The sequence below is a fragment of the Erinaceus europaeus genome, chromosome 11 (assembly GCF_950295315.1).
Source record: "Erinaceus europaeus chromosome 11, mEriEur2.1, whole genome shotgun sequence".
Classification (NCBI taxonomy): domain Eukaryota; kingdom Metazoa; phylum Chordata; class Mammalia; order Eulipotyphla; family Erinaceidae; genus Erinaceus; species Erinaceus europaeus.
This window is the reverse complement of record NC_080172.1, coordinates 3,607,086-3,614,549: the sequence shown is the minus strand read 5'-3', so window position 1 is coordinate 3,614,549 and position 7,464 is coordinate 3,607,086. Positions and strand designations below refer to the sequence as shown.

Below are 7,464 nucleotides of genomic sequence, written 5' to 3'. Positions count from 1 at the left end.
CATATTATTTATTTATTTGTTATTGGATAGAGACAGAGAGAAATTGAGAAGGGAGGGGGAAATAGCGAGGAAAAGAGACAGAGAGACACCTGCAGCCCTGCTTCACCACTCATGAAGCTTCCCCCCTGCAGGTGGGGACCAGGGGCTTGAACCCGGGTCCTTGCGCACTGTGGTGTGTGTGCACTTAACCAGGTGTGCTACCACCTGGCCCCCTGGTTATATCATATACTTAACTAAACTAAGTTAGATATAGTCAGTCTAGGCCTCTTCTCGTGTAGGAAGCCTTCAGTACATTTTGGCGGGATTGATGGGCCTCAGTTCAAGTTCCTTGAATAACTAGTAAGGTGACCAGACAGCTACTTAGTGTGAGGGCAGGGCAGGGCCAGCAGACAGATGCAGTCGCCAAGGCGATGCCTGCTGTTTGTGACCACGTGCGAGGGTGAGGAGGATGAGCAGCCTGTGACTGCTCAGGGGAGCACAGGCACAGTTGACTAGGAAGGCTCTCTCTCCATCCTCTGTGTTTTTATGTATGAATGCAGGGAAATTGTTCAAGTGCAGAGGAAACTGGTGAAGTATGTAAGGTTTTGGGGGGAGGACCTTGCGCTCTCTTCTCTCTCCTGAAACTTATTGAGTCCTGGGACCTTCTCTTTCAGATTCCTTCCCCTTTTCAAAACAGGAAGCTGCTGGTGTCCTTTGTTTTGACAGAATGAACATAAAGAGGCAGGCTCACCTATACACTTAAGACCCTTTAATTTTGGTATAGAAAGAATGTCTTTGTTTTAATCGGTTAAGGGAATTTAAGCATTCATTAGAAGGCAAGTTAGAATTGGGGTTAGACCCTGGGTCCATACTCCCAGAGGGATAAAGAATAGGAAAGCTATCAGGGGAGGGGATGGGATACGGAGATCTGGTGGTGGGAATTGTGTGGAGTTGTACCCCGCTTATCCTATGGTTTTTGTCAGTGTTTCCTTTTTATAAATAAAAATCAAAACATTAATAAAATATAGCCATAAACCATGCAAAAGGAATTGGGATTAGAATGTTTGCATAAGGACATTCTACAATATAAAGAAACCATACTGACTGAGTCTGCCTCCTCAGATTAACCTGTGTTAGTTGTTAAGAGATATTCCAAGAGTTGGAAGAGAAGGAAAAAAAAAACATTCTTCATTTATGGGGAACAGAGAGATTATTATTATTATTATTACTATTATACTTTAGATGGCTGGTATAGTCTATTTTTATAGTTGAATATTTTTTCCAATAAGAAAAAACAACAAAAGGTAACTTAATAACCCCTCATTCCATGAGTATCCTGTAGGCAAATAGCAGCTTTTCTGGCCTAATCAACAGTTTTCAGATTCTCTTGAAGTCTGGGTGCCAAGAACAATGTACACACAGCCACCATCTGCATTGTTGATATTTCTTTGGCAAGATCTTGAACTCCACTATCACTTCAGCCATTTACCCATATCCTGGTTTTAAATTAGTCCTCTACCTTCAAAACCATTCAGTTCTTTGTATATATTTTCTTTTTTAAAAAAAATAAATTTATTTATTTTCCCTTTTGTTGCCCTTTTTTTTATTGCTGTTGTAGTTGTTGTTGTTGTCATTGTTGGATAGGACAGAGAGAAATGGAGAGAGGAGGGGAAGACAGAGGGGGAGAGAAAGACAGACACCTGCAGACCTGCTTCACCGCCTGTGAAGCGACTCCCCTGCAGGTGGGGAGCCGGGGGCTCGAACCGGGATCCTTACGCCGGTCCTTGTGCTTTGCACTAAGTGCCACTTAACCCGCCACACTGCCGCCCGGCTCCCTATTTTCTTTCTTTTTAATTTTTTTTTTATTATCTTTATTTATTGAATGGAGACAGCCAGAAGTCAAGAGGGTAGGGGAGACAGGGAGACAGAGAGACACCTGCAGCCCTGCTTCACCAATTGCAAAACTTTCCCTCTGCAGGTGGAGACCAGAGGCCCGAACCCGGGTCCTTGAGCGCTGTAACATATGCGTTCAACCAGGTGTGCCACCACCCGGTCCCTATTTTCTTTTTTTTTTTTTTTAATTTTTTATTTAAGAAAGGATTAATGAACAAAACCATAGGGTAGGAGGGGTACAATTCCACACAATTCCCACCGCCCAATCTCCATATCCCACCCCCTCCCCTGATAGCTTTCCCATTCTCCATCCCTCTGGGAGTATGGACCCAGGGTCATTGTGGGATGCAGAAGGTAGAAGGTCTGGCTTCTGTCATTGCTTCCCCGCTGAACATGGGCGTTGACTGGTCGGTCCATACTCCCAGTCTGCCTCTCTCTTTCCCTAGTAGGGTGGGTCTCTGGGGAAGCTGAGCTCCAGGACACATTGGTGGGGTCTTCAATCCAGGGAAGCCTGGCCAGTACCCTGGTGGCATCTGGAACCTGGTGATTGAAAAGAAAGTCAACATATGAAGCCAAACAATTTGTTGAGCAATCATGGATCCCAAGCTTGGAATAGTGGAGAGGAAGTGTTAGGGAGGTACTCACTGCAAACTCTAGTGTACTTCTGCTTTCAGGTATATATTTTGCAGTAGTTTATGGATACATGTGCACATAAGCTCTCTCTCACAGAAACTAGTGTATATCTAGGTTATGGGACTTTGTTAGAAAGTGAACTACCTGAGATGAAATTAGAGTGTTTTATAAAAGGAAAGGTCTCACCCGAGTAATGAAGCTGAAGGGTTGTCATTCCACACGTGAAGTCTCTGGATACAGTCTGAGGTGAAGCATGTTGAGGTAGCAATCGTTGCGTTGGTTAGGTTGTGATCGGCGGATGCAATATTATTTGGTTTGGATTGGGAGATGCATACGGGAAAGTGGGCCCTATCCAAGGGTTCCAGGACTGGGGGAAGTAGGGGCTCTATAGTGGAGATGTGAGGTTCCTGCTGTCTTAGGGTTCAAAAAGACAATCGATAGTTAATGTTATCATCACATTATTTGTTAATTGGGTTAACTTTGAAAAGTCCCTTTGTTATGGTTTGCTGTACAGTACCCAGTATCTTGTATATAGCTGTGCTATTGGATGCTTCTGATATACTTGGTCTAGGCTTTTGAGAGAGTCCGCATATCAAATACACAGCCAATATATTAAAAAGATTCAGTTTGTCTTTTGAGAAACTTTGAGACATACAATTGATTTCCCCCTCTCATATTAATTAACTACTGATTTATATGTCTACATTTTGCTAGGAGTGTACATAAACACCATTCCCACCACCAAAGGACTGGGACCCATCCTTCCCACCCACTCCCACCCCCCACTGGCCCAGGAAGCTGCATGTCTCCCCCTCACCACAGGGTTTTTACTTTGGTGCCTACCCTATTTTCTTTTTTTAAATCTCTGTCTTTATTGATCAGTTTTGAAATCCTCAGAATCCATATTTACTGTGTAAAATCTTCCTCTAAGTGTCCTGTCTTTTTTCTGTATGGTAATTCTGTTATTTCCTCTAGACAGACAGTCTCCTACCTCCTGTCCCTAAGTTTCTACTGCCTCATGGATACTTGGACTTGGGGTTAAGAGCGGGGAGAAGCAGCAGCTGGACATGTTACCCCTGCACCACTCAGGTAATTGAGGTGAGGGGGAGGGGAAAATCGGAGAGTTTGTTGGGTCTATTACAGGCGAGTTTGACCCGGAGTGAAGGTATAGTCTGAAACCATGAGACTAATGGGGGCGGAGACTCAGGCAAAGGACTGTTGTCTTTTAATACGTGTATATTGATTAATTTATCTGTTTCCTTGAGTGTATGATGCCTGGCATTTCTTATATGGCAAATATTTGTTGAATAAATATTATGAGATGGTAATTGAAAAACAAAAACCAGAATATTGACTTGGAGTTTAGACACCAAAAAGTAAAGGAGTAGTTAAATTATTTATAATATAAAGGTAAAAAAATCTTATTGATAAGAACTTCTTGTCTAATTACCACAAAGCACTGAAGCTATTATATGTAAAAAATACTTTGCAGCGGGTTAAGCTCAGGTGGCGCAAAACGCAAGGGGAGTCGCTTCACAGGTGGTGAAGCAGGTCTGCAGGTGTCTGTCTTTCTCTCCCCCTCTCTGTCTTCCCCTCCTCTCTCCATTTCTCTCTGTCCTATCCAACAACAACAACAGCATTAACAACAACAATAATAACTACAGCAATAAAAAAACAACAAGAGCAACAAAAGGGAAAATAAATACATAAATAAAAATATAAAAAAATATTTTCAAATGAATTTTGAGTTCTTCATTGTAGCAATACTAAATTACCTTATTTTATCTTTGTTAATGATTTCATATCAGTTTACAAAATTACAAGATACCAGGGGAGCAACTCCACACCACTGCCGCTCTGTGCCCACATTTCCTCCGTTAGAAACTGCATCAATTCTCCCCAGGTCACAGATGCGGGCTGAGTATTATCTTCGTAACGATCTGTCTATTTCTATATGGTTTTGCCCATTTTTTCCTTTGGCCCTGCCCTCTCTTCCTTTCTAAGTCACACCTACACCTATTACTACACCTATTACTACACCTATTACTACACCTATTACTACACCTATTACTACACCTATTACTACACCTATTACTACACCTATTACTACACCTATTACTACACTTATTACTACACCTATTACTTCTTTCCTTTTTTCCTCTTTTTTTCTCTGGGTCCTGATGGAATTGGGTTTCAGAGCTCCCTAGTCATCTTTCCCTAACATTTCTCCCCCTCTGAAAGTATGGATCAAAGTTCTTTTTTCTTTTTGAGATGCAGAAGGTGGGAGGTCTGGCTTCTGTCATTGCTTCTCCGCTGGACATGGGTGTTGGCAGGTGGATCCACACCCCCAGCCTGTGTCTGTCTGTCCCTAGTGGGGCAGGGCTCTGGGGAGGGGAGGCTCCAGGATACCTTGGTGAGGTCGTCTGCCCAGGGAGGTAAGAATGGCATCATAGTAACATCTGCAACTTGGTGGGTGGAAGATAGTTAAGATAGGAATCAGGACAAAATATTTAATAAACAGGAACCGGGAAGTAGGAAAAGAGCAGCTGAGAACAGGACCTTAGGATAGAAAGAAGCCAGGAAGTCTGTTTTAACTATGTTCCTAAGGGCCCATGACTTTAGTAATTTTTGCTTGAGCCTGATCGTTAATATGGAGGCAGAGTAAGAATATTGTCTGGGAAGATGGTGTCAGAGTTGAGAACAGAACTAAAAAGGTATATTAGGGCAGAAAGTAGCTCCCAAACTTGAAGAAGATATATAAATACAATTAACTGAGGGGCTAGGCAGTGGTGCACCAGATTAAGCTCACATAGTACAAAGTGCCAGGACCCAAGCAAGGATCTGGGTTCCAGCCCTGGGCTCCCCACCTGCAGGGCAGGGGGGGTTGCTTCACAGGAGGTGAAGCAGGTCTCCCAGTGTCTTTCTCCCTCCTTCCCTATCTTTCATCCCCCTCTTAATTTCTCTCTGTCCTATCCAAAAAAATAGAAAAATGGCCTCCAGGAACAGTGGATTTGTAGTGTAGATACAGAGTCCCAGCAATAACCCTGGAGGCAAAAAACAAAACAAAACAAACAAAAAAAAACCCTGTTTACCACATCAATCTGACCCAGAAATACTAAATTCTATTGTCAGGATATATCAGGATTGGAAGGAAAGTTACTACCTGGCTAGTATTACTACTGGTGGTTAAATTATCTGCAGAGATTATAGACTATATAATCATTTAATCTTAGTCTAGCCATCTCCAAGAGACTGAAGCTCACCACTTTCTAAGGAATCCTGTCTCTTAAAACAATCTTGGCCCTGCAAGATAACTTCCTTGAATAGTGTGCTTTGCCACTGATATAACCTAGCCCCTCAGTTAATTGTATTTATGTATCTTCTTCAACCAGGTGTGCTACCACCAGGACCCCTGGTTATTTCTTTTCTTTTCTTTCTTTTCTTTTCTTTTTTTTTTAAAGATTTTATTTATTTATAAGAACGGTAGGAGGAGAGAGAAAGAACCAGACATCACTCTGGCACATGTGCTGCTGGGGATTGAACTCAGGACCTGATGCTTGAGAGTCCAAAGCTTTACCACTGCGCCACCTCCCGGACCATCCCCCTGGTTATTTCTTATAATAATTCTGTGTTGAGTAACCTTGAGCATGCATTTCTTCTTCATTTGTTTCTGTCCTACATAATTCTTTCTTATTACTTATTGTAAACACCTTTTTAATAGAGAAAAACGTTTTAATTTATTATTGGATAGGGACAGAGATAAATTGAGAGGGGAGAGGAAGAGAGAGGGAAAGAGACAGAGAGACACCTGCAGCCTTGCTTCACCACTCAAGCTTTTCCCCTACAGGTGGGGACCAGGGGTTTAGCCCCACTTTTATTATTTTTTCCCCTACTTGTTTGTTATCAGAACACTGGTCCACTCTGGTTCATGGTGGTGCTGGGGACTGAACCTGGGGCATTGGAGCCTCAGGCACTAAAGTCTTTTTGCATAACCATTGTGCTCACTCTCCAGCCCATAAAATTTAACTCCCCCCCCTACAGTTGAGAACTGCTTCTACTTTTAAAATAACTGCACCTTTTAGATCCATATAAATATATTATGATAAGTACAAATAAAATTAAAGATGACCTAACTATGGTAAACTGGGGTTATTTTCACCTTTATAAGATTGATTGGTGGAACTGATCCCTAAACTATGTCAAGTTAATCCTCAGGCAATACTTAAGAGTACTTGACAGAGTCAATGGACAAGAAGTACCTGAAACCCCAAATTAAAAAAACAAAAAAACAGAGCCACATTTAGCAAGGCTGCTGACATTAAAAAACAAAATTCCACAAAATAGTGTATTTTCTAGTTAAACTGATATCCTAAACTGTATCTGAAAAGCTAAGTTGTAATTTTGAGGACATCATGGATGAAAGAGAAAAAAATTACTACCCCTAGTAACAGATGTGAAATTACATTAGATAAATATAATCATTAGTTTCAGTCTCACCCCGGTTAATTTGTTTGTGGAAATGTGCGACGTATTCTTCATTAGAGAATTCTCCACACATTGATGAGGAAGCCGTGTCGAATCGTGACCCCGTACATGTGGACTCACCCACCTCACAGTGAAGTTTGCCGCGTACAGTAGTGGAAATGGGGACAAAATGTTTATTTCAAGCTGATTTTGTGCCAATAAATAAAGTAAATCAATAGCCAGTGAAGTGTGAACAACATTTCTCTGCTGTATAATATGGTTTTGGGGGCGATTTGACATGCTACAAGGGGGAACAAGGGTCTTGAACAGAAAGGTAATAAAAGCAAATCAGGCTGGTAACCGTTATTGAAGTTCTGTATTTTTCTATACTTGGGCAGCTTTAAGACGTGAAAAATAATGCACATAAAATTATAAAAATATTGAGGCAACTCTCCCCAACATTTATAAACATTCCTTCTTATAGCCGATCCTGAT

At 41.7% G+C, this 7,464-nt stretch overlaps 1 long non-coding RNA gene across 1 annotated transcript; it reads left to right on the top strand.

Annotated features, from left to right (window-relative positions):
* The first annotated feature begins 499 nt into the window (after positions 1 to 499).
* On the top strand, positions 500 to 7,211 carry LOC132541186 (uncharacterized). The gene is made up of 3 exons (XR_009552357.1): positions 500 to 572; positions 3,481 to 3,594; positions 7,048 to 7,211. It is a non-coding gene; the product is annotated as an uncharacterized LOC132541186 (long non-coding RNA).
* The last annotated feature ends 253 nt before the right edge of the window (positions 7,212 to 7,464 follow it).